This window comes from Palaemon carinicauda, chromosome 25, assembly GCF_036898095.1.
Source record: "Palaemon carinicauda isolate YSFRI2023 chromosome 25, ASM3689809v2, whole genome shotgun sequence".
In the NCBI taxonomy this organism is placed as follows: Eukaryota; Metazoa; Arthropoda; class Malacostraca; order Decapoda; family Palaemonidae; genus Palaemon; species Palaemon carinicauda.
Window position 1 is genome coordinate 79,043,268 of NC_090749.1, and position 27,950 is coordinate 79,071,217.

The 27,950-nt window shown below is 43.3% G+C and overlaps 1 long non-coding RNA gene across 1 annotated transcript in view; it reads left to right on the forward strand.

Moving 5' to 3' along the window:
• The window catches only part of LOC137619242 (uncharacterized), a 57,502-nt gene extending 29,817 nt beyond the window's left edge, over positions 1-27,685 (forward strand). Inside the window, exon 3 of the long non-coding RNA XR_011039870.1 lies at positions 25,721-27,685. This is a non-coding gene — a long non-coding RNA (uncharacterized lncRNA). The remainder of the gene's footprint in view (positions 1-25,720) is intronic.
• The last annotated feature ends 265 nt before the right edge of the window (positions 27,686-27,950 follow it).

The window sequence follows — 27,950 nt, forward strand, 5'->3', positions numbered from 1 at the left end:
TTTTCCCATCATCTTTGGTGAAGTACTATATTCTGGTTTGAGCTTTCGCAGTGCAGGTGTTTTATCTTCATCTTAAATCTTGAACTCGTTATGGATAGATTTAATTTTTGGTGACAAAGAGAGTATGGACTTTCTTTGACTTTTAAATGGCCGACCCTTCCCTTAGACGGAAGTGTGTTTAGGCTTTTAGTAATTATCTTATCACGTTATAAATTAATTATAGATTTTCCTCTATATATTTTATATCTCACCGCCTTTATTAGGCCTCTTCGATTAACTTTCCATTTATAATAAACATAAAAAATAAATTTTAATGTTTTGTTTATATGCGACCTTTCCTGAGAGTAGGCGGTCCTAACTTGGAAACCGAAGTTAATCAACGTTGAGCCCTTTCAATCGTAAATAGCTTTTATAGAGCTAATGATTTAAAACTTTTTAAATGAAATATTTTATGAAAGAATTTCTTTGAATAGTCTTCGTACTGTTTTCAAAGATGAACTAACGTTTAGTTTATTTATGCTACGCAGTTTGCGCTCTATCGTTACGATAGAGAGAGAGTGTATCACGGTTTCTCTTTGCAGAAAGAGTAAATCGATTCTGACGTTTTGTTCATTCTTCTTTTAAAGCTTAAAGGTTTTAAATTCTATTTTAAAGGAACTTTTTAATTGAAAAACCTTTCAGTTTTTTCCTTTGGTCAAATAACATGTTTTTTTGACGAAACATAATTGGGCTCTTCTCTTAGGTGCGAAATCAAGAGAGAAAGAGATAGAGACGGAGGGAGAGAGAGGAGAGAAAACGTTCCGTTCAAGCGGGTAACGTTGTTCTCGAGTTACTCTCGTCCCTAGTCTCTGTACGGGGAGAATGGATAAAACGTTTTTAGTTTTATTCTTGTCCCCAGGCAATGTACGATGAGAGATTGAAAACGTAGTTTTGAATGTACTAGTGTTTATTCTCTTCCCCAATCACTGAATTTTTTTTTTTATCTTAAAAGATGTTTACTGTTTTTTTGCTTGTATTAATGTGCTTGCATTATACGACTGATTTCGCATTTACTACCTTGTGATGAGGGTAGAAGTGCGTGCTTCAGGTAGAAATCAGTAAAAGTTTCGATTTCAGTGAAATAAGTGCAAAACAGAAAATCGTAGTGATAAAGTGATATTGCGCAAAGTGTTACAGTGTTGCGTCCGAGGGTTCGTCTGTTCGTGCCTGTCGTTCACCTAGTCCAGGACCTCTTGCAAGCTCCCAAGCCCAGAGGAGAAGTAATGTCGTACGACTTATGGGTTCGAGAGGCCTTGATCAGCGAACAGACGTTTCCCTCTATGGTACCGGGTGTATCTTACCAAGATCTCCCCTACCATAAGGCGAGAGAGACGTTTTTCTCCTCGTCATCCGAAGGCTTTTCGCATAAGAAACCTGTAACAAGGTTTCGAGGCCCTTAAGCGAAAGTCAGTCCTTTCAGGACAGGTCCATCGTCCTGGTTGCAGCCATTAGGACAGCTCTGACCCTATGCAGTCATCGGAAAACTGCTCGCCGCCTAACAAAAGCGTAACACAGACTCCGAGAGTCTTTTTTGTTGGCAAAGTGTTGCGGTCACAGACGTTACCCTCGTCTCTTACCGCAACCATTTCCGTTGATCCTTAATGGGTTGTACGGCAAGACATGCAGAATATGCTTGCCTCCCTTATGGAAGACTATTCTGCCGATTAGTCCGTTGAGTCTAGCCGTTTATCTCATCGATATCCTGGCTTTCAGCCAACCTAACGTTCCTTTGTGCATCCTGTTGACGTTGGCGTAGCTAAGTCACGTCAGTCAGGTTGTTTAGAACCACACTCGATGCGGTCTCGTGTGGATTTTCAGCCACATTTGGACGTTAGGCCACTTGCTGATACTCCTGTTGACGTTCAGGACGTTCACTAACAATCGGAGTTGACTTGTTTTGACGTTGTGCGTCAACCTCCGCATTCTAGAGTTGTTTTGACTGCTCAGTCTAGGCAGTCAAAGCAGTCTCGAGTGGACGCTGTGCGTCCTCACGCACCTGTTGTTGTTGACAGTTCACAGACTGTCAAGCAGTTACATGACGTTGCGTCCTAGTCCGCTACTAATGCACCAGTGCGTGTGGACTCTGCTTGTAAAGCATTGCCACCACGGTAGGTCTCTCCCTTGCTTGAGACTCAGATTTTATAGGACAAGGTTCCTTTAGATGAGGAAGTTGCTGTTCCCCCTCCTACTGATATTCCCTTGAGGACTCTGTCAGACGGAGAGGAGCCTAAAGCTGCTTAGCCCTCTATGGACTTTAATTAAATCATGCTGATTTTTAAGGATCTTTGTCCGGATCTTTTTGTAACTGCTGCTCCTCGTTCGCCTAACGTCAGAGCTTACACTAGGCCTAGCTACTTCGAAGCCGTTGTTTATAAGCTAGTGCTCTCTCGCTCTCCTAGAGAACTTTACGTCTGCTAGGCGACTGGTTTATCACCAGGAGGAGTTTGGGGGATACAGCCTTTGCTTTCCCTTCTTTTAAACTGGCTTATAGAGCGAGAGTCTGATATGACACGAGAGAAGTTCTCGGCTTGGGAGTTCCTGCCTCTGCCCAGATAGACTTCTCAAATCTCGTAGACTCTCCCTGGTGCCTGGCCAGGAGACGCTCCAAGTTTTTTACAGGTCAACTTCACAGCTGTTTTCGAGCCTTTGAAGTTTTGCTGTACAATTATGTCATGCATAAACAAGGCTTTCAGGGATGGAAAGCGGTACCGCCTCAGTCGCTAACCCCGTCTGTTGCCGCACCTGCTCCCGTAGACCCTAAATGGGCTTTGCTGCAAGACATGCAGTCCAAGCTTGCGTCCTTGATAGAGGACTTTAATGCGGAGAAGGTTGCTGCCGAACCTTCTGGCCAACAACCTTCCAACCGGTCGGTTGTGCGTCCTGTTGACGCTGGGGTAACCTTCTCGCGTCTACCAGTTGAGGTGGTTCCTCCACCGATGCGACCCAGTGTGGGTTGCCAGCCGCACGTTGACGTTAAGCGACTCTCGGAGGTGGTTGTTGACGTACAGGACGTTCAACAACCATCAGAGGTGACTTGTTTTGACGCGGTGCGTCAACCTCAGCAAATGGTGTTGACTGCACAACCCAGACGGTCTAGACAGTCTCGGGTGGACGCTGCGCTTCCTCGCGCACCCATGGTTGTTGACAGTTCACAGACTGTGCAGGAATTCCATGACGTTGCGTCCGGCTCCGTCACGCATGCACCAGTGCGACCGGACTCAGCGAGCCATACGTTGCCCACTCCGTTGCCGTTTCCTCATCAGTTTTCGGATGAGGAACTATCTGATGAGGACGTAGCTGAACAACAAGACGATCAGCCCCCAGAATAGATCAAGCCCTGCTATCCATCCAGAAGATGCTGAAGAAGGAACGCTGCTCAGTCTGGCTGTGGATGAGTCTGGTGGGGACGCTGTCATCCCTGGAACAGTTTGTATCACTAGGAAGACTACTCCTCCGTCCTCTTCAATACCATCTGGCTTTTCACTGGAAAAAGGACAAGACGCTAGAAGCGGTCTCGATCCCGATTTCCGGAAAGATAAAGTCTTGTCTGACTTGGTGGAAGGACAATATCAACCTAAGAGAGGGTCTTCCCCTGTCTGTTCAGACTCCCCACCACGTTCTCTTCTCGGACGCATCGGACTTGGGCTGGGGCGCGACACTGGACGGTCGGGAATGCTCAGGTCTGTGGAACTCGAGTCAGAGGAGCATGCATATCAACTGCAAGGAGCTGTTGGCAGTTCATCTGGCCTTGAAAAGCTTCGAGTATCTCCTTCGAGGCAAAGTGGTGGAAGTAAACTCGGACAACACCAGGGCTTGGCGTACATCTCCAAACAAGGAGGTACCCACTCACTGACGTTGTACGAGATCGCAGGGACCTGCTCATCTGGTCAAAAGGTCAAGACATCTCCCTAGTAACGAGGTTCATCCAAGGCGACTTGAACGTCATAGCAGATTGTCTCAGTCGGAAAGGGCGAGTAATTCCAACCGAATGGACCCTCCACAAGGATGTGTGCAAGAGACTTTGGGCCACTTGGGGTAAACCATCCATAGATCTCTTTGCAACCTCGCTGACCAAGAGGCTTCCAATCTATTGCTCTCCAGTCCCGGACCCAGCAGCAATGCATATAGATGCTTTCCTCCTAGATTGGTCACATCTGGATCTCTACGCATTCCCACCGTTCAAGATTGTCAACAAGGTACTGCAGAAGTTCGCCTCTCACGAAGGGACAAGGTTGACGTTAGTTGCTCCCCTCTGGCCCGCGAGAGAATGGTTCACCGAGATACTTCGATGGTTAGTAGACGTTCCCAGAAGTCTTCCTCTAAGGGTAGACCTTCTACGTCAGCCACACGTAAAGAAGGTACTCCAAAGCCTCCACGCTCTTCGTCTGACTGCCTTCAGACTATCGAAAGACTCTCGAGAGCTAGAGGCTTTTCGAAGGAGGCAGCCAGTGCGATTGCTAGAGCAAGGAGAGCGTCTACCATTAGAGTCTACCAATCGAAGTGGGAAGTCTTCCGAGACTGGTGCAAGTCAGTTTCTGTATCCTCGACCAGTACCTCTGTAGCTCAAATAGCTGATTTTCTCTTATACCTGAGAAAAGGACGATCCCTTTCAGCTCCCACTATCAAGGGCTACAGAAGCATGTTGGTATCGGTCTTCCGGCATAGAGGCTTAGATCTTTCCAACATAAAGATCTGCAAGACATCCTTAAGTCTTTTGAGACCACCAAGGAGCGTCGTTTGGCTACCCCTGGATGGAATTTAGACGTGGTACTAAGATTCCTCATGTCAGACAGGTTGGAGCCGTTACAATCAGCCTCCCTGAAAGATCTCACTCTTAAGACTTTTCCTGGTATGCTTAGCCTCGGCTAAAAGAGTCAGTGAGATTCATGCCTTCAGCAAGAACATAGGATTTTCGTCGGAAAAAGCCACTTGTTCGCTGCAACTTGGTTTTCTAGCCAAAAATGAGCTGCCTTCTCGGCCTTGGCCTAAATCTTTCGATATTCCCAGCTTTTCGGAGATTGTAGGCAATGAACTAGAAAGAGTCTTATGCCCTGTTAGAGCTCTTAAGTTCTATTTAAAGCGTACTAAACCTTTACGAGGCCAATCTGAAGCTTTATGGTGTTCAGTTAAGAAACCATCCTTGCCTATGTCAAAGAATGCTTGGTCAGTCTTTATCAGATTGTTAATACGAGAAGCTCATTCACATCTGAGTGAGGAAGACCGAACTTTGCTTAAGGTGAAGACGCATGAAGTTAGAGCTGTAGCAACTTCCGTGGCCTTTAAGCAAAATATATCTCTGCAAAGTATAATGGACGCAACCTATTGGAGAAGCAAGTCAGTGTTCGCGTCATTTTACTTGAAAGATGTCCAGTCTCTTTACGAGAACTGCTACAAACTGGGACCATTCGTAGCAGCGAGTGCAGTAGTGGGTGAGGGCTCAACCACTACAATTCCCTAATTCCATATCCTTTTAATCTGTCTCTTGAAATGTTGTTGTTTATGGGTTGTCCGGAAGGCTAAGAAGCCTTTCGCATCCTGGTTGATTTGGCGGGTGGTCAAAGTCATTTCTTGAGAGTGCCCAGATTAGGGGTTTGATGAGGTCCTGTTGTATGGGTTGCAGCCCTTGATACTTCAGCTCCTAGGGGTCTGTCAGCATCCTAAGAGGATCGCGAGGCTCCGTAAGGAAGACGTACTTATAAGGCAGAGTAATCGTCTAAGTCGACTTCCTTACCAGGTACCTATTTATTTTGTTTATGTTATTTTGATAACTTCTAAAATGAAATAAAAACTCTTAGCTCATAAGATGTAAACATATTTAACTGGTCTCTACCCACCACCCTGGGTGTGAATCAGCTATATATTCACCGGCTAAGTTAAATATTTAAAAATGATATTTTAATTATAAAATAAATTTTTGAATATACTTACCCGGTGAATATAAATTAAACGACCCTCCCTTCCTCCCCAACAGAGACGCAGTGGGATGAGGAGAAAATTGAGTCTTTGTTTACATGGAGTTTGGTATCTGGCCGACAGTTGGCGCTGATGGGCACACCCGCAACCTGTATAGCGATCGCTGGCGAGTTTTTTTGTACAGTTTTTTGTCTGTCGAGCAACAGAGTTGCAGCTATATATTCACCGGGTAAGTATATTCAAAAATTTATTTTATAAATAAAATATCATATTTCTTAAAGAATTCAGACCATACTTTTATGACTCCTAATTTAGCCATCTCCTTCTTTAGGTCCATATTTGACAAAGGCCTAGCAGCTAGCACTATAACCACCATCAAGTCAGCTTTGAAGAAGGTCTTCCTTGTTGGGTTTAACATTAACCTGGCAGATTCCTATTTCTCATCTATTCCAAAAGCATGTGCTAAGCTTCGACCTTCGGTTCATCCACAAAAGGTCTCTTGGTCTCTGAATGATGTCCTCAAACTTGCGTCAGACACGGACAACGAATCCTGCTCCTATATCACTCTTCTTAGGAAGACTTTATTTCTAACGGCTTTGGCCTCGGGTGCTAGAATCTCAGAACTAGCAGCTCTCTCACGAAACTCAGAAAACATAGATTTCCTCCCTTCAGGTGAAGTACTTCTTTCTCCAGACAGAGCTTTCCTAGCTAAAAATGAGGACCCACAAAATAGGTGGTCCCCTTGGAAGATTATTCTTCTTCTCCAAGATACTTCTCTATGTCCAGTCACTACTCTCAGGGCCTTTTTGGCTAGAACTGCCACCCGCTCGTCTGGCCCCTTGTTCATCAGAGAACAAGGAGGTACTATTTCCATTCAAGGCATTAGACAACAAATCCTATACGTACTTCATTAAACAAGCTAATCCGGGATCATTTCCCCATGCTCATGATATCCAGTCAGTAGCTACCTCCATCAATTATTTCTAAAATATGGATTTTGATGACCTTAAAAAGTACACGGGTTGGAAATCTCCTGTGGTTTTCAAACGCCACTATCTAAAGAACTTACAGGCCCTTAAATACCCAACGGTTGCAGCTGGGAGCCGTATCTCTCCCCAGTGATCTCTTAATTGAATATTCTTTTATTTATTTTTTTATTTACAATAAACGATATCGGTGTCAATGAACTCTGATGTCTGGATGCCAGAAAACCTCGAATAAATCAATCAGCAAACTAATAAGACGTTTTGCCAAAGGCGTTGAAATTTTTTAGGTATTATGGGAGTTATGGAAATTTGGTGATAATCAGTTGGACTTTAGCTACCACAAACACATTTGCATAGTGGAGTAACATTACCAATGCTAAAAGCTTCTCTTCTTGCTATCTTGCACAAAATAACAAATAATTTTGGAGCTGAGAAATCTGCAGTATTTATAAAAAACAAAGGAAAAATACCATTTGAGTGTTCACCTTCATAAGCATCAAGGTCCATCAAGAGAGCTTTAATTTCACGAGATCGAAAAGCTAAAGTAATTAATATAGCCTCAGGGAAACATTAATGAGGAAGTTCGAGTTTTCATCACTCTGCTTGCTGTCGAACACGTCTGCCAAAAGGGTTGCCGTTTCCTTTAGACAGTGGGTGATAGAGACATCTGGTTTAAGTAAAGGAGGAACTGTTGCATCTATACCATATAGTGCAGATTTAAGGGTAGTCCGCCACTTATGCCCCTGGGTTCTACCAGAAAGGGTGTCTTTCTTGGTTAAATTGTATTCTTTTTCAGTTAAAGTATGAACTCTCTGAGCAAGAGCTCTAAGCTGAGTATAGTTGTTCCAGGTTAAATCTGATCTGTTACCCTTCCAAAGATGATAGGCCTCCTGCTTCTCCAAATGAGCATGTCTACAATCATCCTTGAACCATGGTTTGTCCTATACTCGGAACCTTAGTACACGAGAAGGGATACGCCTATCAATTATGTTGACTAGATTCTCATTCAAGGGGACTACAGGATCAACACTACGTTACAATTGTAACCAAAAAGCCCAAAAGATAATGCAAAATCCCATTCCAGTCTGGTTGAGATTTCAAATCAATCTTACATGAGTAAGATACATCAGGGACAGGCTCAGTCTTCACCACTAATGAAATCGGGGCGTGATCAGATGTTCCAATTGGAGAACCAACCTTATTTATTATAACGTCAGGAAAATCAGTGTATACGAGGTCCAAGCAGTTACCAGACCTGTAAGTAGCTTCACATATGATTTGCTCACAGCTTGATTCAGAGGCAAAGTCTACAGTTCTTAAGCCATGGCGATCAGTAAGAGAAACAGAATTTAACCACTCCCTATGGTGAGCATTGAAATCACCAACAAAGACAAAAGAGGCCTTTCTAGCATCTTCTTGTAGCTTAGCCATAATGGTAAGAAGACAATTGAAGATAGAATCATCCATGTCAGGATTCCGGTAGATCGAACACAAATATACCTGCCACAGACTTTTGTTACCTGAATCTCATGACCACATTTACAGCAGGACTTATGAGAAGCAGGGTACTCAGTCCTAATATACACCGCCATTCCCCTGGCCCTAGGGATGGCATTGCGTCTCAACATTATTGAGAAACCAAAGTTTCTGAGCATGCAACTGTAAGGTCTTGATTATTTGCATGAAGACCACAAATATTGCAATACATTAGACAACATTGATGAAATCTAGGATGTACTGGTGCCGGCTTTTGCCCGATATATCCAGAGAGCATATGAATTAATGGTCATAAAATAGATACATCATACTTAACAACTAAATTAACAAAAACTATAACAAAAACAATCTGTTTTAAGGAAATATAAGTAACGTGATTGATCAAACCCATAGACTGTAGATGAAAAGTCGGAAAAACTGGTCAACATGGAGGAGCTAATACACCATGCAAGGCTAAATATCCTCCAGTATAGCCACTTAAACTGAAGGGAGGACAGTAAGGAAGGTTTTGAGAAGAAATAGAGTCAGAAAAGGAGAAGATAATCTCTTGATAAACCACCAGCCATTCATGGCCCTCCTTTTAAGTCTGCCCAACATACCATTTAGAAAAACAAGAGGAAGAAAAAAAGTAAGATAGAATAGTGCGCTAGTGTACTCTTAAGCAAGATAGCTGTAACCAAGACAGTGGAAGACCATGGTACAGAGGTTATGGCACTACCCAAGACTAGATAACAATGGTTTGATTTAGTAGTGTCCTTCTTCTAGAAGAGCTGCTTACCATAGCTAAAGAGTCTCTTCTACCCTTACCAAGAGGAAATTAGCCACTGAGCTTTCACAGAGCAATAATTAGGCCCTTGAAAAAAGAAGTGTTTGGTAATTTCAGTGTTGTTAGGTGTATGGGGAAAAACGAGGATGTGTAAAGAATTGGCCAGACTAATTAGTGTATGTATAGGCAAAGGGAAAATGAGCCATAACCAGAGACAGGGATCAATGCATTACTGTCTGGCCAGTCAATGGATCCAATAATACTCTTATGCCATCGATAACGAAAAAGTTCTTTAAATGTGTTTATCGTTTTTAATTTTTAATTTTTTTTTTTTTTAAATATAATCATTACAGTTTTGTAAGATTTATTTGATAGCTATTAATCTCAATTTGAAGCACATTCCTTTGATATTTAAATATTGGATAATTTAACTTGTAATAAAAGGGATTTTGACGAAGGAAAAATCTATTTCTGGGGAGAGACCTGTGACGCCCGGCGAAAAAGTCCTTCTTTGTACTTTTTCTGATATAAATCTTCCAAATATACCAGAGAAAATTAAAAGCATGGAATGCAGAGGTTACAACCCTCGCGCGAGCACCTTGTTGGTGTTGTATATCTAACAAGGGCGTTTGTAAAACACTATTCACAGGCTGTCTTCCATTTAGATAATCCCTTCATCAAAGGGGGAGGGCCGTGACAGGCCCTAGAGAATACAGTTGGGTTACCCTACCGACACCTACCACTCGCGCTCACCAGGTCATCCTTCTGCAAGAACATATGGCTTGGCAAGGAAAGGGTGGGTCCGTACAAAAATAATCGGGAAGGGTTTCGCCGGGCATCACAGGTCTCTCCCCAGAAATAGATTTTTCCTTCGTCAAAATCCCTTTTCTGGGTCGACCTGTGACGGCCGGCGAAAAAGTACCAGAGAATGCCTTCCAAGCCCAATAAATTAATAACATAATGAGGAGAATACAATCACCATGTACGACAATACTATGATATAATAAAGTAATCGTCCAATTACCAACCAGCCAAATGACATAGGGAACGTAAGGTTAAATAATAATGACGACAAGGAACCAACTGAGTGTCGAATCGCAAAAGGCATCAAACCTTACATGTCTAAGTATATCTAAACATTAAAGGAACGGTAACTACAATAACAGTTAAACCATAGGAATTAAACATGGCAAATATCATAGGGCTAACGAACTACCAAGGAGAGCGGCGACGTGGTGTGAGTGGCGGGTAGGTGGAGAAGAGAAGAGATGGAAGAAAGGAAGAAGAGGAGATTAATGGGGAGAGATAAGGCTCCCCTCTGCCATCGTCGGGTATTTAAGGGCCCGTAAGATCAATAGATATTGGCGTTTGACTACCATAGGGGATTTCCAACCCGTATATTTTTTAAAATCATCAAAGTCCCTGTTCTGGAAGTCATTGTTGGAGGCATCTACTGTCCGTATATCATGAGCCTGGGGAAATGATTCCGGATTAGTATGTTTAATGAAGTAGAGGATTTGTTGCCTGATACCGTGAATGGAAATAGTACCTCCTTGTTCCCTGATAACCAAGGGGCCAGACGAGCGGGTGGCAGTTCTAGCTAAAAAGGGGCTTGAGAGTGTGACTGTACATGGAGAAAAATCCTGGGGATGAAGAATAATCTTCCGAGGGGAGCACCTATTTTGCGGATCCTCATTTTTTAGCTAGGGAAGCTTTGTCTGGAAAAGGAGTACTTCGGCTGAAGGGAGGAAATCTATGTTTTCCGGGTTTCGTGAGAGAGCTGCTAGTTCTGATGTTCCATCACCTGAGGCCATAGCCGTTAGAAATAAAGTCTTCCTAAGAAGAGTGATATAAGAGCAGGATTCATTGTCCGTGTCCATCGCAAGTTTGAGAACACCGTTCAGAGACCAAGAGTCCTTTTGTGGCCGAACCGAAGGTCGAAGCCTAGCACATGTTTTTGGGGTTGATGAGAAATAGGAATCAGCTAGGTTAATGTTGAACCCAACAAGGAAGATCTTCTTCAAAGCTGACTTGATGGTGGTTAAAGTGCTAACTGTTAGGCCTTTGTCAAATAGGAATCTCAAGAAAGAGATGGCTAAATGCGGGGACATACGAGTATGGTCTGCACTCTTAGGGGACCTACTAGTTGTTAACGGCCGAATCATATTGGCGAATTGTCGAGTCCCTTTTGTCCCATTCGATGAAGAGATCGTTTCCGGTTCAATGTTCGCATCTCTACGAGCTGCCAACTTCCTGTAGTCCACAAAGTTAGAGTTTTGGCTATCCTTGAGTAATCTGACACAGTGAGTTTGGATACTCGGGTCAGTTTGAGGAACGGGATCCGGATGGGACCGAGTTTCAACTCGAGGAGGAGAGGAAACCAACTGTTCTTGGCCAGTGAGGTGGTACTAAAGCCACTGCCCCCCGGAAGGAGCGTAGTTTGTGTAAAAGTTTTTAGAAGATTCCCTGGGGGAGATAGGGAAATCTTCTTCTAATGGTTCCAATCCCGGGGTAATGCGTCCATGGCATAAGCCCGAGGTTCCAGGGTTGGGGTCACATAACAAGGAAGTTAGTGATTCATCTGAGTTGCGAATAGATCTACCTGGAGGCCTGGAACGAGCCTGAGTATCCACCGGAATGAAATTATGTCTAGAGACCATTCTGACTCCAGTGGATCCGTCCTGGATAGTGAGTCCGCTCTCACATTCTGGCCTCCCGCTAGGTGAGGTGCTGACAGGAACCAGTTCTCTTCTGTTGCCCAGGCGAAGATAGTGACCAGGATCTGATTCAGGTTGGGTGACTTGGATCCTCCCCTGTTGACGTAGTGTACTGCGTCTGTGCTGTCTGACACTACTCTGATGTGGGTCGACCTCGGAGGAGAGTCTCTCTTCAGGGTCAAGAACACTGCCATGGCTTTGAGAACAATGATATGGGACTGTTTCATGGAGAGTGACCAAGAACCTGAAACATCTGATGTTCGGAGTAATCCCCCCCATCCACTTAGAGACGCGGCTGTATGGAATGTCACTTGTGGAGGTGGGAATTGTAGAGGAACCGATTTGGAGAGGTCCTTCGGTTCGGACCATGGGCGTAGTCTCATTTTCAAGACAGAGGGGATCTTCGAGACCATGTCTCTTATAGGTACTGTAGCTCTTTCTCCAAACTCGATTGATGTCTTTGAGTTTGGCTTTTATTAAGAGATCTGTTACTGAAGTGAATTGGAAAAGTCCGAGGATACTTTCTAAGGCTCTTCGGACACCTGTTTGTGTTTGAGAATCTTTTTTTTTTTTTTTTTTTTTTTTTTTTTTTTTTTTTTTTTTTTTTTTTTTTTTTTTTGAAACTATTCTTCTTACCTTTTGGAAGGGAGAGACAACGTGTGCTTCGAAAGGTCCCACTGAATGGCTAACCATTCTAAGCGGACTGATGGTTGCAGGCGAGATTTTTTGGAGATTGACCCGAAATCACAGGTTGTTGAGAAATTGAAGTAATTCCTTCGTAGCTCTGTTGCCTTCTATGACCGGCCGGGCCCAAATGAGCCAACCGGCCAGATAAGCAATGATCTGTATCTCTTGGTTCCTGAGTTGTTCTAACACTCTCTCTCCCAGTTTCGTGAATATCCTGGGATCAATGTTGAGGCCAAAGGGCATGTCTTGAACACAAAGGCTTTCCTGCTTAGGCGGAAACCCAGATAAGAAGAGAAGTTTCGAGCTATAGGCGCAAGATAATAGTTGTCGGTAAGATCGACAGAGGTGGTGACGGTCCTACGGGGAAGTAAGGTCCGTACCTGAGAGATAGTCAACATCCGGAACTTGTCGCAGAGAATGTAAGAGTTTAGCTTGACAAGTCCAGGTCCACTCTCAATGCCGACAAGCCTTTCTTGGGAATTGTGAACAGGTGGCTTTGGAACTTCAGTGATCGATCCCGTTTGATTGCTTCTTCTTGAGTAACCCTGTGGTGTACTCTTTCAGGATGGGAGTGGATTTCTGGGAGAAGGTCACTGGTGGAGGAGGAGGACCTTGTGGCCATTTTCACCTCAAACCTTTAGAGATTATGCTATGAGCCCACAGACCGAAGGTCCAATGGTCTCGAAAGTGGTAAAGTCTACCCCCTACCGGGACCACCGCGTTGTGAGGGGGTGAATCTAGGTACTTTCCTTCTCCGAGCCCCCTTTTTTCTAGGTCCGTCTCGATGGCGAGACTGTCTTCTACTCCTGTAGCTTCCTCTCTGGTGTCCACGAGAGGAGCCTGAGGGTTCGGATCTAGGGCTGTATGCAGGTAAAACATCCCAACGGGGTTGGGCTGTGTACCTGGGGAATCAGTGAGGTAGACCACCTGATGAGGGGGATTTGGATGCATAGACGTCGAATCAGAGGAAGGCTGTGATGACGAGTGGGTAACCGACTATCGATTCCTGTCTGATAGAGGCCTCAGACAGAACGTATTTCCCACAACTAACCCGATCAGACCATCAAACGTGTAGGTCGAATTGGAAGGGCAGATCTTGGAATTATCGTACCCCCCAGACTGACAACATCCTGGTCCAGACAGATCGCGCCTGCCCTTTAGGAAATAATACTGTTACCTTCGGTACCTTGTCTAACCTAACCATGGCAATCTCTTTCAATCGAATGAATCCGTTGAACGGGAATTCTAGTACCTGGGAGTAAAATCTAGGTCCCCCAGAGGGAGGACGTCTATGCCATCCAGATTTATGGTACCATCTATATATGGAACATGTAAGGCAAATCTCTATGCGTTGTTTTTATCGAAGGAGGTTACTTCGATATGCCTGGGGCTGTAGGGGGAAACTTCCGAGTTCCTGAACGGATCCGACTCACTACCATACTTTTGAGCTCCGTCATAGCCCCTTGGTTTTCCCTAGAATGTGTTGCTTTTAGCAGTCACGGTTTATGCAGGGTAACATGAACATCAGGATCCATTAAGGGTCCTAGGTCGGTGACGTAGGTAATTGCAAAGCTGAAGGCTCAAAACTCATCCCCACCTACCTGCCCGTCCATGGGGTCGTCGTCCAACCTTAGAGAGGACACTCTGAGGAGATAGGGACCTCTAGATGGAGCATTTCTTCCCAACCTTGATACCCAAGGGCGGAGAGCCTCTCTTGCAGGCCAGAGAGATTCATCATCATCCTGACGGGAACCATGTAGGCGAACCTTCTGTAACAGAAAGGGGACATAAGTCTGGATGTTCCTTGAACTTTGGTTAGTGATCCTATTCACAGGCTGGGATCAGCTGTATAACTCATAAAAATCAATTTTAAAGAAAAGTCATTTAATGTACTATCTTTTGGGGTATAGTTCGACACTTGTATTCATGAAATGTGACACTGTTGGCGCATCCGCCACAGGTTGGCCACCCCTGACTCAGACGTTCAGAACCGGGTCTAACATTATTTACTGGCTATTAGTATTCTATTGATTCATCTGTTCACTGACCAGAGTTTCAAGGAACAGTAGATAGCCTCTCATGGCATGGTTAGTCTCGACCCGGCCCTTCATTAGAAGGGGCCAACGTTCGGTTCCCAGTACTGAGTGGAAACTTATTTCTATTTAAACATTATGTTGTATGGATATTTATTCATATTTAGGCATAGTTAGAATTGAATATGCATAAATATAGGCATAATCAATTTATTTCTATTTGAACACGATGTTGTATGAATATTTATTCATATTTAGGTATAGTTAGAATTGAATATGCACAAATATAGGCACAATCAATTTATTTCTATTTGAACACTATGTTGTATGGATATTTATTCATATTTAGGCATAGTTAGAATTGAAAATGCATAAATATAGGCATAATCAATTTATTTCTATTTGAACACGATGTTGTATGGATATTTATCCATATTTATGCATAGTTAAATTAAATATATGCATAAATATAGGCATAGTTATGTTCATATATTTTTATTAGGACTTTCAAGAACAACTAATGAATATTACCAACGCAAATTCAAAGTGTCATTAAAGTAAGTACAGTTTACTTTGTATTCATGTTAAATCCTTTCCTTTACAGCAAAACAAGAGATTGGCCACCCGTGGTCTGAGTGATCTCTGTCTGTACCGGAGCTCCGGTAACAATCCCCGGTACAAAGGTCCGTCATAGTGACAACGTGAACACCAGAGGAAAACTAAAATTAACCTCAATGCTGATCGCCTGTACGATATCCGGTTAAGCCGGAGATTCGATGAAAAGGATCGTAATAACGATATTGTGATTATTCATGAAAAAGGGTTCATACCCTGATTCTGATCGTCTGATTGATCTTTGTTTGTAACGGAGAACTAGTGACAAAGGTCCGTCATCGTGAAAATGTGATCCTCAGCGGTACGATAACATTCTCTAATACTGAATGTTTGTGTTATCTCCAGTGAAGCCGGAGATTCGATGAAAAAGGGACCGTAATAATGAAACTGTGAAGTCTTCATCGGTATCACATTGTTAACTCCGGTTCTGGCCGTCTGCTTGATCTCTGTTTGTACCGGAGATCCGGTAGCAAAGGCCCGTCACCGTGATATCGTGATCGTTCCCGGTACGATAACATTAACCTCAATGAATGATTGTGTTATCTCCCGTGAAGCCGGCCGTAACGGTGTAATTATGATCAAACATGACAAAGGTTCGTGTGTAAAAGGCTTCAGCCGGAGTCCGAGTGCCGGATTTCACCGTTGCACTCCAAAAATCTGCTCCTGTACGTTAACTAGTTCTCACCCAATGAGTATCCATATAGCGGAGCATAACTCAAGGCGGAGCTAAGCATAACTCAAGGCGGAGCTAAGGGTGTCGGTATAATACGACCCCAATTAATGACTCATACACTAACGTACCTATTAATAGTGTTAGCTATATTAACAGTAACCACATAAAAAAAAAGTTTATAATATTAAACGTACTATCATCAACTCTGATACTAAGAGGAGGCCTGAATAACTCGTGATCGTATAAAAACGGAGAACGGGAAATTCACCTCTCTTACTCGAGCTAACAAAGAAAACGAGAGAAAGGATAACTCATATCTGTAGAACAGGGAACGAGCAGTCTCTGTTTTCGCTCTCAAGGTTACATAATAAAAAACTAACATCACACAATAAAACAAGAAAATTAATAAAATTGATTGCTTTTCATAACCAAGAACGAAGAATAACGACAACGTAACAAATAAACAAGGATATAGTCTAAATCGAAGCCTCTGAGGCGAGTACAAACTAACAGACTAAATCGCTAAACTTTAATTCGCTATTCTTTAAATCGCTATTCTTCGTAGGTCCAAATTGGACTTGCAAGCAAATAAATACCATAGTAAAAATTAATGATAACACAAAAAGGCCATAAAACGTAAGTGATATAACCTAGATGACAGAGTACCAGATGGGCAAAAATAACTAGAATATTTACCGAAGCGAACATAACCCAAAATGGCTGCCGATACCTCGGCAGGACAATCGCTTCCAAAACTAAAAACCACCATATTGGAAACAGAACAAATGCCCGGTACTGTCAAAAGCTGCCAAAATAAACTATGGTACTTAACATTGGTAAGGGTGAAGTAGCAACGTCAGTCATGTTGAAATAACGAGAAACTTCGAAAAAACACTGTGCCCAAAAAACTCAACTTGTATGCAAGTTCCAAATCAGAAGGATGACCTGGTGAGCGCGAGTGGTAGGTGTCGGTAGGGTAACCCAACTGTATTCTCTAGGGCCTGTCACGGCCCTCCCCCTTTGATGAAGGGATTATCTAAATGGAAGACAGCCTGTGAATAGTGTTTTACAAACGCCCTTGTTAGATATACGACACCAACAAGGTGCTCGCGCGAGGGTTGTAACCTCTGCATTCCATGTTTTTAATTTTCTCTGGTATATTTGGAAGATTTATATCAGAAAAAGTACAAAGAAGGACTTTTTCGCCGGCTGTCACAGGTCGACCCAGAAATGAGAAAATATTAGTATTATGATAAAATCGCGAAACTCATGATGCGGCCGTCGTCCTTTGGCAGCATTCCCCTAGCATTTTGTGGGTTAATAAGGTGATTTAGAACATCTCCACATTGCATAGGATTTTGCCTCTGACCTTCAGTTTAGTGATGCCAGGGCAATTTATCCTAAAATTGGGTTTTCTGGGCTTGAATCTGTGCCGGCCAGTGAATAAGCTCCTATTAGCACTTATTCTTAGGTAATTTACTGCTAAATATACCAGAGAAAAAATGTAAAGGAGTGCTAGGTTGACTAGCTCGCTCACCTATTGGTGTCGGTATAGAATTGGGCGTATAATCCAGAGGTCCCGCACCATTTAGATTCATCCACGACAAATACCCCCAATAGAGGAGAGCCGTTCAACCTCACTCGGCACCACCAACTCTGCATCCGCTCAGAACCCAACTCCTTTTTAGCACGCCTGTGTGGTAACCCGCTAGTTTGTGCTCTCGTGTTTTTGCCTTATTTTCCTTATGATTATGGCTTCTACATCGGTTTCCCAGGAGACACCGTCTAAGTTAAGTACCAAGCTATGTTTTGCTGTGTTTTGAGCAATCTAGATCGTTTAATATTTAAGTTATAAGAGTTTATTCTCTTCGATCATCTCGGTCTTGCTCGATTCCGCTTACGGTTGGTACTCCTGTTTCGAGAGTTTTTAGTTTCACTCGCGGTGTTACTAAGTGTATTATTTTTATTATTAGTTTAATTTTTATATGTTTTATAGTGGATATTCATTATTTAGCGTTTAGAGCCCTTGTGGCTCATATTTAGGGCCGATATCAGATTACGTATCGTAGGTGGCTTGCCGGCCTTCGGCCATCAGGTTGTTGTCCTTCGGGATTTATTCATTATTTCGCATGCCTTGCCCTAATTTTTTATGTGTATATTTTTATATTTTTCAACGCTATTACTTTTATAATGAATATTTGTGCTTATTACTCCGTATGATCTGTTTTGGTAGTGTTTGGGGATCGTCAGTTGGTAGCCCTGCTGCTCCGTGTCACGTGATCCTCCCCCATGCTCCCCCTTTCGCTAGGTGGGTGGCTAGGCTTCTCTCCCCCCTCCCTTAGGGGACCATTGCCTTCCCTTCCTACAGAGGGGGTAGTTCAGTGTTTTGGACTATGTCCTCTCTCCGGGTGTCCCGGTGGTTTGGTCTCTGTCTAGACTGGTTGGCCACCGGTCAACAGAGTAGGAATCCCGGTGCACCCTATTTTATAAATGTTCACCTATCATACTTTTATTATGTTATACGAAAACCTCCGGGTTCTGTTGGTGGTTCTTATCTACGGTTCTGCCCCCTTATTTTATAACATTTACTATGATTATATATGACAGATCACTACCCCGGAGTTCCTATATGTATTAGTTTATGGATGTAATTTTATATCCCGGTCCGGGGCTTAACCTCGCTCCGGGAAGTCAGACACCATGTGTGTTAATTCTTTGTTGCATCCTTCTTTATGATCCCGGCTCGTCCGGAATGAATAGTTATACTCTAGTCTTAAGTTAGACTTATGTTTAGGCCCGGGTCCTCCGGACCCGCCCCTACTTAAGAGTATTATAGTTAAGCTCTAGTCTTAAGTTAGACTTATGTTTAGGCCCGGGTCCTCCGGACCCGCCCCTACTTAAGAGAATTACAGTTTCTCATATACTATTCTTATTACAGATGGTTCATTGCCAGACGACGGCCTGTGCGGCAGTTCTTCACCAGCCTTGTGGCCATACGGTGTGTAGGTCTCACGCTCTCTGCGGAGTACAATTGGAAGATATCGTAGTCTGGCATCCTGATAATTGTATGGTCTGTATTGACCTCATTACCACCCTTGGATCTGATTCAGTGAGTCCCGTTGCCTATGTTGACTTTTCTAATTATTCTTACTACACTATTTAGTAAGATTTCTATGGTCTTTAAAGGACCTCCTGGACTTTTCCTTTCTTTAATTCCCAATATTATTTCAGGCATCCCCGGAGCAGAAGACTGCGGCTCGGGCCACCCTGAAAGTGTGGGTTGGGGGATTTGCCCGAAATGTGAAATCAAAACAGCCTTACGTCCTCTCTGAAGACTACTGTGCAATGATTTACCCTAATGCTAAGTCTTCAGCCGCTGTGGCTAGAGCTGTTGCGGCACCCATCATTGCCGACATTGATGCCACTATTGCTGGATTCATCGATCAGGATCAAGATCAAGATACGTCTGATGCCCCCGGAGATCTGGAAGACAATGTTGCCTCCTTGAACTTGGATGTGGAACCCATGTTGTTGGATGATCCGGATGCAGGTAGGGTGGTAAGTGAGGCAGGTGTTACCGGCGCTGAGATTCCTATCCCCAGCCCCGCTCTTTCTTCTTCATCTGATCTCTCTTCTTTTCATGGTTTTTCTGGGGACCGCGATTCGTCTCACCGATCACACCCGGTTCCCCCCAAAGATAAATCTAAATCTAGGACTTTGCCAAAAGCTCGTAAGCCCCACAAGGCTTCCCATGGTTCTAAAACGAAAATAAACCCATCATCTAAGGCTTCCGGCTCCTCCTCTAAGTCTCACGACCCGGGAGTACAATCCGCCACTTCTGCTCCTAACCCGGGCCTTTCCGAATCAGCCATGCTTCGCATTGTGTCGGAGATGCAAGCTAAGATTGTGTCAGAAATGCAGGCCAAGATGGACACGATGTTTTCTAACATTGGTCAGAGACTTGGGGCATTAGAGCATGGTGCTCCGGAGCAAGTTCAGAGCTCTCTCATCCCGGATGCCTCTAAGCTTCCTCCGTTTACCAAGAATAACCCTTGGCGCATGGCTCTTCATTCCCCGTTCTCAGACGGGATGTTAACGTTGGAAGGTCTTGGTACTCGTCCACTAGAGGACTTTGAATTCTTTCCTCCTGGTCTCGCATTTCCGTTTCATGGTTATGCCAGGCTTACCGAGGAAGCTCTGGTTCGGCTGGATAAGGTCCCTAAAGAGACCGTCATTTTCCCAAAAGAACAAGCCCAATCTGTTTGGGCTAGGTTTTTAAATGACATAGGTTGCACCAATACCATGTTGACGCCTCATAAAAGTTCTTTTACAATGTTCCTAATGGACAAGAATACCGTGACTCCATGCGTCACTAAGATTGCAGAGCTTGCCTTTCAATACGCTCTGGAGGAGAAGCCCTTGCCTCCCATCCGAGAGGTAGATCCGATCTCCCTCCTTCTTCCTTCTGATAATGAGTGTTGGGACAATGTCCATACCACCTTTACTTCCGGCAAGCTGACAGCGGACTGTGCGTCAGTAATTTTTAGTGAACGGCTTCCCCGTCTCCCGGAATCCCTTATTAAACAGGAGTATGATTCCCGCCTACGTGTTGGTCGAACCTTGAACTTGGCCACTTCTATGGAGTCGATAGCCTTAACTTATGATACTGAGAGTATCTTTAAGTCTCTCAATAAGGCTACTTTGCAGTCTTTGTACTTTGACTTATATGACTTTGCTCTTGCTAAACGTAGGTGCCGCAAACACGTCCTGGCTGAGGCGACTATTAGGCACGAACCGAATAAACTTATCCGGTCCTCTTGTTGGGGTCCAAATCTTTTCCCTGAGGAGCTTGTGGAGGAAGTCTTGACAGAAGCTACAAGAGTTAATCAGAGCCTTAAAGCCCGTTGGGGTTTGACTCCTAAGCGGAAATATGATCCCGCAAGTTACCAAGCCCGTGGTAGGAAGAAGCTCCGCCCGTATACCTCCACTCAGTTCCGGCAACAGCAATGTAGCTCGTCCGGTTTCCGGCAGCCTCTCCCACCATCTCCTGCTGTTCCTGCACAGCCTTCCACCTCTCAGGCTCCTTCCTCGGACGACTACGTCACCGTTCTGTTCCCTAAGAGCCAGCTTCCCGGTGCCTCCACCACCTCTCCAGCCTTTAACCAATCTTATGAAGCTCAAGGCTCTTCCCAGGGTTATAACAGAGGTAGAGGCTACCACCGTGGTTCATACCAGAACAAAGGTAGGGGTAGATTCTTTCGCAAAGGAAAGAACTTCCGAGGCGGACGTGGAGGCAACTCCTCAAGCCAATACTGAGGTGCAGCGGGTAGGGGGGAGGCTTTATGCCTTCCGCAACAAATGGAGGTTCAGTCCCTGGGCTTTCAGTATTATCTCCAAGGGACTGGGGTGGAGTTGGATTCAAGGACCTCCTCCACCGAACAGATTTCATCAGCATTCCACTCCGGACCTAGTCGAGTTTGTCCAGGACCTGTTACAAAAGAACGCCATACAAGAAACGAAACACCTGAAGTTTCAGGGTCGGCTGTTCAGTGTCCCGAAGAAGGATTCGGACAAGAGAAGAGTGATTCTAGACCTATCCCTTCTCAACTTGTCCATTCAATGCGACAAGTTTCGAATGCTTACCGTCTCGCAGGTGCGGACCTTACTTCCCCGTGGGGCCGTCACCACCTCTATCGATCTTACAGACGCATATTATCACGTTCCGATAGCGAGACACTTCCGTCCGTATCTAGGCTTCCGCCTAGGAAACAAAAATTACTCCTTCAAGGTGATGCCTTTCGGGCTCAACATCGCCCCAAGGATCTTCACAAAGTTAGCAGAAGTTGCTGTTCAGGAACTCAGAAATCAAGGGATTCAAGTTGTAGCCTATCTGGACGACTGGCTCATTTGGTCAGACACCTCCCAAAATTGCCTAAAAGCCACTCACAAAGTTATCCAATACCTTCAATCTCTAGGCTTTCAGATCAACTTCAAGAAGTCCCGTCTTCTTCCGAAATCAAAGTTCCAATGGCTCGGCCTGCAATGGGATCTTATATCTCACACTCTGTGTCTTCCCAAACCCAAGAGGTTAGAGATTGCAATGAACACCAAACGCTTTCTCAAAGACAAAGTGAGTTCCAGACGGCTCCAAGAGAGGATCCTAGGGTCCCTTCAATTTGCTTCAGTGACGGATCTACTTCTGAAAGCGAAGTTGAAAGATATCAATCGTGTCTGGCGTTCGAGGGCGAATCGGAAGCTCCGGGACAGGAAAGTCCGCCTTCCTCCCATTCTCCGGGAAAGACTTCTACCTTGGACAAAGGCCAGCAATCTGTCAAAGTCAGTTCCCCTTCGATTTCCGCCTCCGAAGTTAATCATTCACACGGACGCATCCCTATCAGGTTGGGGAGGCTATTCTCAGCACAGGAAAGTTCAAGGTCTTTGGTCTCCCTTATTCCGCCAATTTCACATCAATGTGCTGGAGGCCATGGCAGTTCTACTAACCCTGAAACATCTCTCTCCATCCAAGAGACAACACCTTCGTCTGGTTCTCGACAGCGAAGTGGTGGTCCGCTGCCTCAACAGAGGCGGATCAAAATCAGGGCCTCTGAACCATGTTCTAGTAGCCGTATTCTCCCTAGCAGCCTCGAACCGTTGGCATCTTTCAGCTGTCCACCTGGCGGGAGTCCGGAACATAGTTGCAGACGCCCTGTCCCGGACCTCCCCTCTAGAGTCGGAATGGTCACTCGATCAAAAGTCATTCCAGTGGATTCTCTCTCGGGTTCCGGGTCTCCAAGTAGACCTCTTCGCCACGGAGTCCAACCACAAATTGAGAGTATATGTGGCTTCCAATCTAGACCCTCAGGCCTACGCCACAGACGCCATGTCACAGAATTGGGACAACTGGGAAAGGATTTATCTCTTTCCCCCGGTGAATCTTTTACTGAAAGTCCTAGACAAACTGAGATCCTTCAAGGGACGAGTAGCCTTGGTCGCACCCAACTGGCCCAAGAGCAATTGGTACCCTCTCCTGCGAGAGTTGAGACTACATCCTCACCCGATACCCAATCCGGTTCTGTCTCAGATAGTACAAACACGCGTTGTGTACGCTTTCTCAAACATTCAGAGCGCCCTAACTTTATGGACTTCATGAAGTTTGCGGCCATGCATGGTGCCAATATCGATCCTCAAAACACCCTGTTCCTAGAATCAGATAAACGGGATTCCACCATCCGCCAATATGATTCTGCAGTTAAAAAGTTGGCTAAATTTCTGATAGACTCAGACGTACACTGTATGAACTTGAACCTTACAGTCACTTTCTTTAGAACTTTGTTAGAATCAGGTCTGGCAGCCAATACTATCACCACTATTAAATCTGCTTTGAAAAAGATCTTCCTAGTGGGTTTTAACATAGACTTAACCGACTCTTTGTTAGCTTCAATTCCGAAAGCCTGTGCCAGACTGAAACCGGTTACTCGTCCTACCCCGGTTACCTGGTTCCTTAATGATGTGCTCAAATTGGCGTCTGATACCATTAACAGTTCTTGTGATTATATTCCCCTTCTCAGGAAAACACTTTTCCTTGTGAGTTTGGCTTCCGGGGCAAGAATTTCTGAACTGGCAGCTTTTTCAAGAGACCCGGGTCATATTGAGTTCCTTCCTTCGGGAGAGGTCCTTCTTTCACCTAACAAATTCTTTTTAGCTAAGAACGAAGACCCTCAGAACAGATGGTCCTCCTGGAAAATTGTTCCCCTCACGCAAGATCCGTCTCTGTGCCCTGTTACTGCTCTTAAGTCTTATTTATCCCGGACCTCCTCTAACTCCTCCGGGCCTCTATTCGTTAGAGAACAAGGCGGTACCATTACCATTAAAGGGATCAGGCAACAAATTTTGTATTTTATTAAACAAGCTAACCCTGACTCTTTTCCTCTTGCACATGATATTAGAGCAGTTGCTACCTCGGTGAACTTTTTTCACCACATGAATTTTACGGATCTTTCTAGGTACACAGGGTGGAAGTCACCGTCAGTGTTCAAGAAACACTATCTTAAACATTTGGAAGCCCTTAAATTTCCTACGGTAGCTGCAGGGAGCGTAGTTACCCCCAGGTAACTCACATGTTAATTCCTTGTCATTTTATCTCTCCCCCTTACCTGCCTCATTTATACCCTATTTGTATTCGTTAGTTTCGCACCTGGTTACTATTCCTATATTTGTTAATTTTATGACTCCTGAGTATTTGTATATATCATCACTCACGGCATTATTATACCTTACCTTTTTTGTCAATTGTTCTACCAAGTGGATTTATGTTCTTTTTAAGGTACCTTTATAGTTGTTTTTGGCACTCAACTCTGATTAAAGTAACTTGTGTTTCCCTTGTGTTTATGTTTTTTCCTTTATTTTTCAAGTTTGGTGACATTTCTCTTGTATATATTCACTGGCCGGCACAGGTTCAAGCCCAGAAAAGGGATTTTGACGTAGGAAAAATCTATTTCTGGGCGAGGGACCTGTGCCGCCCAGTGAACCCTCCCAGCTCCTCTCCCTTGGAGTCCCCAAACTTTGGGTGCTAAGGAGTTGGGTTCTGAGCGGATGCAGAGTTGGTGGTGCCGAGTGAGGTTGAACGGCTCTCCTCTATTGGGGGTATTTGTCGTGGATGAATCTAAATGGTGCGGGACCTCTGGATTATACGCCCAATTCTATACCGACACCAATAGGTGAGCGAGCTAGTCAACCTAGCACTCCTTTACATTTTTTCTCTGGTATATTTAGCAGTAAATTACCTAAGAATAAGTGCTAATAGGAGCTTATTCACTGGGCGGCACAGGTCCCTCGCCCAGAAATAGATTTTTCCTACGTCAAAATCCTTTTTTTCAAATTCTATCTCCTCCCTTGATGATTAATTTTAAGACCCGAAATTACTACCCTATGTAGACCTTATGTAGACCGATCAAATGAAGTTTTTTTTTTTCTAAAAGCAATTTTTTTGCTTGTTAGGAATTTTTTCACTATAGTAAAAAATAAACCCTAAAAATCCGGGAAAAATTATGAAAAGAAAATGAGACAAAATTGAAAAAAAGGGCAACATTTGATTGTTTTATAATGTCTTTTTAAGTTATAAACTAAGGGAGAAAATGGAACTTGAATGTCAATAAGTATAGATATGCAAATAAGATCCTTAGCTTATTTGCTTGCAGGACACTTTGTCCTATGTGATGATTGCTGCCGTTCACTGGTGATATTGAAAGTAATTATATAATGGCACCGAAGATTAGATATACGGTTTTTGGAGAAGGAAACTCGTGTAATTATTTATGAATACTTTTCAAAACAATTTTTATCATCTTTTTATCCTGCTAATTTACAATTGTTCTACTTAAATTGTAATTTTACAGTTTTATTATGCTGCTGCTGTTATTACAATTAATTTCATCTTTGCCCTCAATATTATTTATCAAATGAGGTAATTATTCATTTCTGTTTCGTCCCCAGAGAAAATGTTGGTGCCTTAAGTGATTAGAACCCCAGTTCCATGGCACGATAAAAGATAGTCTCTTCTGTTATATTCATTATCTGGGCAAAGTTTTTTTTTTTTTAAACTGGTCTGTGATTTATGCCACAGGTTTTCTGATGATAAACTTTTTTTTTTTTTAATTGCTTTCCTTCTGAGGATACCTTTCAGTGTAGACAGGAATTTATGTAAAACAATACACTCAAGTTTTCATATCTAATAAGGTTTTGTTTTTTATAATTTGTGACCTGTTAAAAACACTTATTTTCTCTTTTATTTTCAGATTACAGTATTCCAACAAGATATCAAGCTCTTTGGATCCCTTCTGTAAAAAGTCAAGTTTTGGTGCATATTGATTGTTCTTAATGATAAATGCAACTGCGTTTCTTCAAGATTACAACAAATGCAGTAGACTTGTAAAAAAAATAGTCTTGTGAAAGACTCAATGGACATTTATTTGTTTTAAGAATGGTGAGAGCTTCTGTTATGGATAATTAAACTCACAGAAATAATAGCTGTGTTCCAAAAACCTTCTACTGTACTTATTAATTGTTGATTTATGATTTTTACTGTGACTGGATCAAATTATATAATTTGGGTGACTTATCATAATAAGAATATAAGTGTTGGAATTAGAAAAGGAAAACAAATTGTTATCAAAACATCAATATCTACCAACATAACTAAGAGAGATTCCACTCTTTAACTTTTCAAATCATATCTGAAGATCAAAGGTCAGTTATCCTTAGATTTTCAAAGAACTGTTTAAATGTCAAGAAATCAAGGTTAAACTAGATTTTCTGAAATCTATAGAATTTTTGCAGGATATTTGTATGAGTCATTGGTAAAGGTGGAGGAAGAAAGACTTGTGTTAGAGAGCAAGTTAAGGATGTGCCACAAAGAGCTTTTATATGTGTGGGACATCATAAGAGAAGTAAGTTGCTCATTGTGATAATAATGAAATAGAGGAACTTTTCTCCAAGGAAACTAAAATGTTCAGGAATAAGAAACAATTCTCTTGTGAGGAATGCCAGAGTACATTTACAAACTTGAGCCATTTAAAAACTCACATGAGAACTCACACGAGAAAAAAACCATTTTCTTGCCCTGAATGTCCAAGTTGTTTTTCCATGTCAAGTAGTCTTAAGGTTCACATGAGAACTCACACGGGTGAAAAGCCGTTTTCTTGTCCTAAATGTTCCAGTTGTTTTTCCACGTCAAGTGGTCTTAAGGTTCACATGAGAACTCACACGGGTGAAAAGCCATTTTCTTGTCCTAAATGTCCTAGTAGTTTTTCCACATTAAGTATTCTTAGGGTTCACATGAGAACTCATACAGGAGAAAAACCTTTTTCTTGCCCTGAATGTTCAAGCTGTTTTTCCGCGTCAGGTAATCTTAAGAGTCATATGAGAACTCACACTGGTGAAAAAACATTTTCTTGCCCTAAATGTCCCAGTTTTTTTTCTTTGCCAGGTTCCCTCAAAAAGCACATGCTGTCGCATGAGAATAGAAAGCTGGTCATTTGTTCAGGATGTGAAAGTAGGTTAGCTAAGGTAATCTACTACAAACCCCCCATAAAAAGAAGGAATACGATTCATTTCCCACGGCTGACCAATCTCAAAGTGATGGAAAGAATACGTAATAAACTTAGTGAACCCCTAATGCAGAAAGTTAACTGAGCTCATAGGTAATGCTAGTTCTCCTAGCTCTCATGGTTCTGAGTTTCAATCCTTGCAAGGGCACCCGCCACTCATTGACATACTACTGCTAGAGAGTTATGGGGTCCTTTGACTGGCCAGACAGTACTACATTATATCCTTCTCTCTGGTTACAGTCTAATTTCCCTTTGCCTACACACACACACCAAATAGTCTGGCCTATTCTTTATATATTCTCTCTCCCCTGTCCTCATAGACCTAACAATACTGAATTTACCAAACAATTCTTCTTCACCCAAGGGGTTACTGCACTGTAATTGTGCAGTGGCCACTTTCCTCTTAGTAAGGGTAGAAGGGACTCTTTAGCTTTGGTCAGCAGGTCGTCTAGGAGGGCACTCCAAAATCAAACCATTTTTCTCTAGTCTTGCATAGTGCCATAGTCTCTGTACCATGGTCTTCCACTGTCTTGGGTTAGTTCTTTTGCTTGAGGGTACACTGATGCACACTGTTCTAACTTATTCTTTTCTTCTTGATTTTTTAAATTTTCAATATTTAACTTAGCCGGTGATTATATAGCTGCAACTCTGTTGCCCGACAGACAACTCTACGGTAAAAACTCGCCAGCGATCGCTACACAGGTTGCGGGTGTGCCCAACAGCGCCATCTGTCGTCCAGATACCCAGTACTCAATGTAAACAAAGACTCAATTTTCTCTCTGTCGAGCTATCGACAAGACGTACTTACTCGCTGTTGCTAAACTGGAGTTTTTTCACAACAAATTTTTTTTTTTTTGTAGGCAAAGTGTTGCGGTCACAGACGTTACCCTCGTCTCTTACCACAACCATTTCCGTTGAT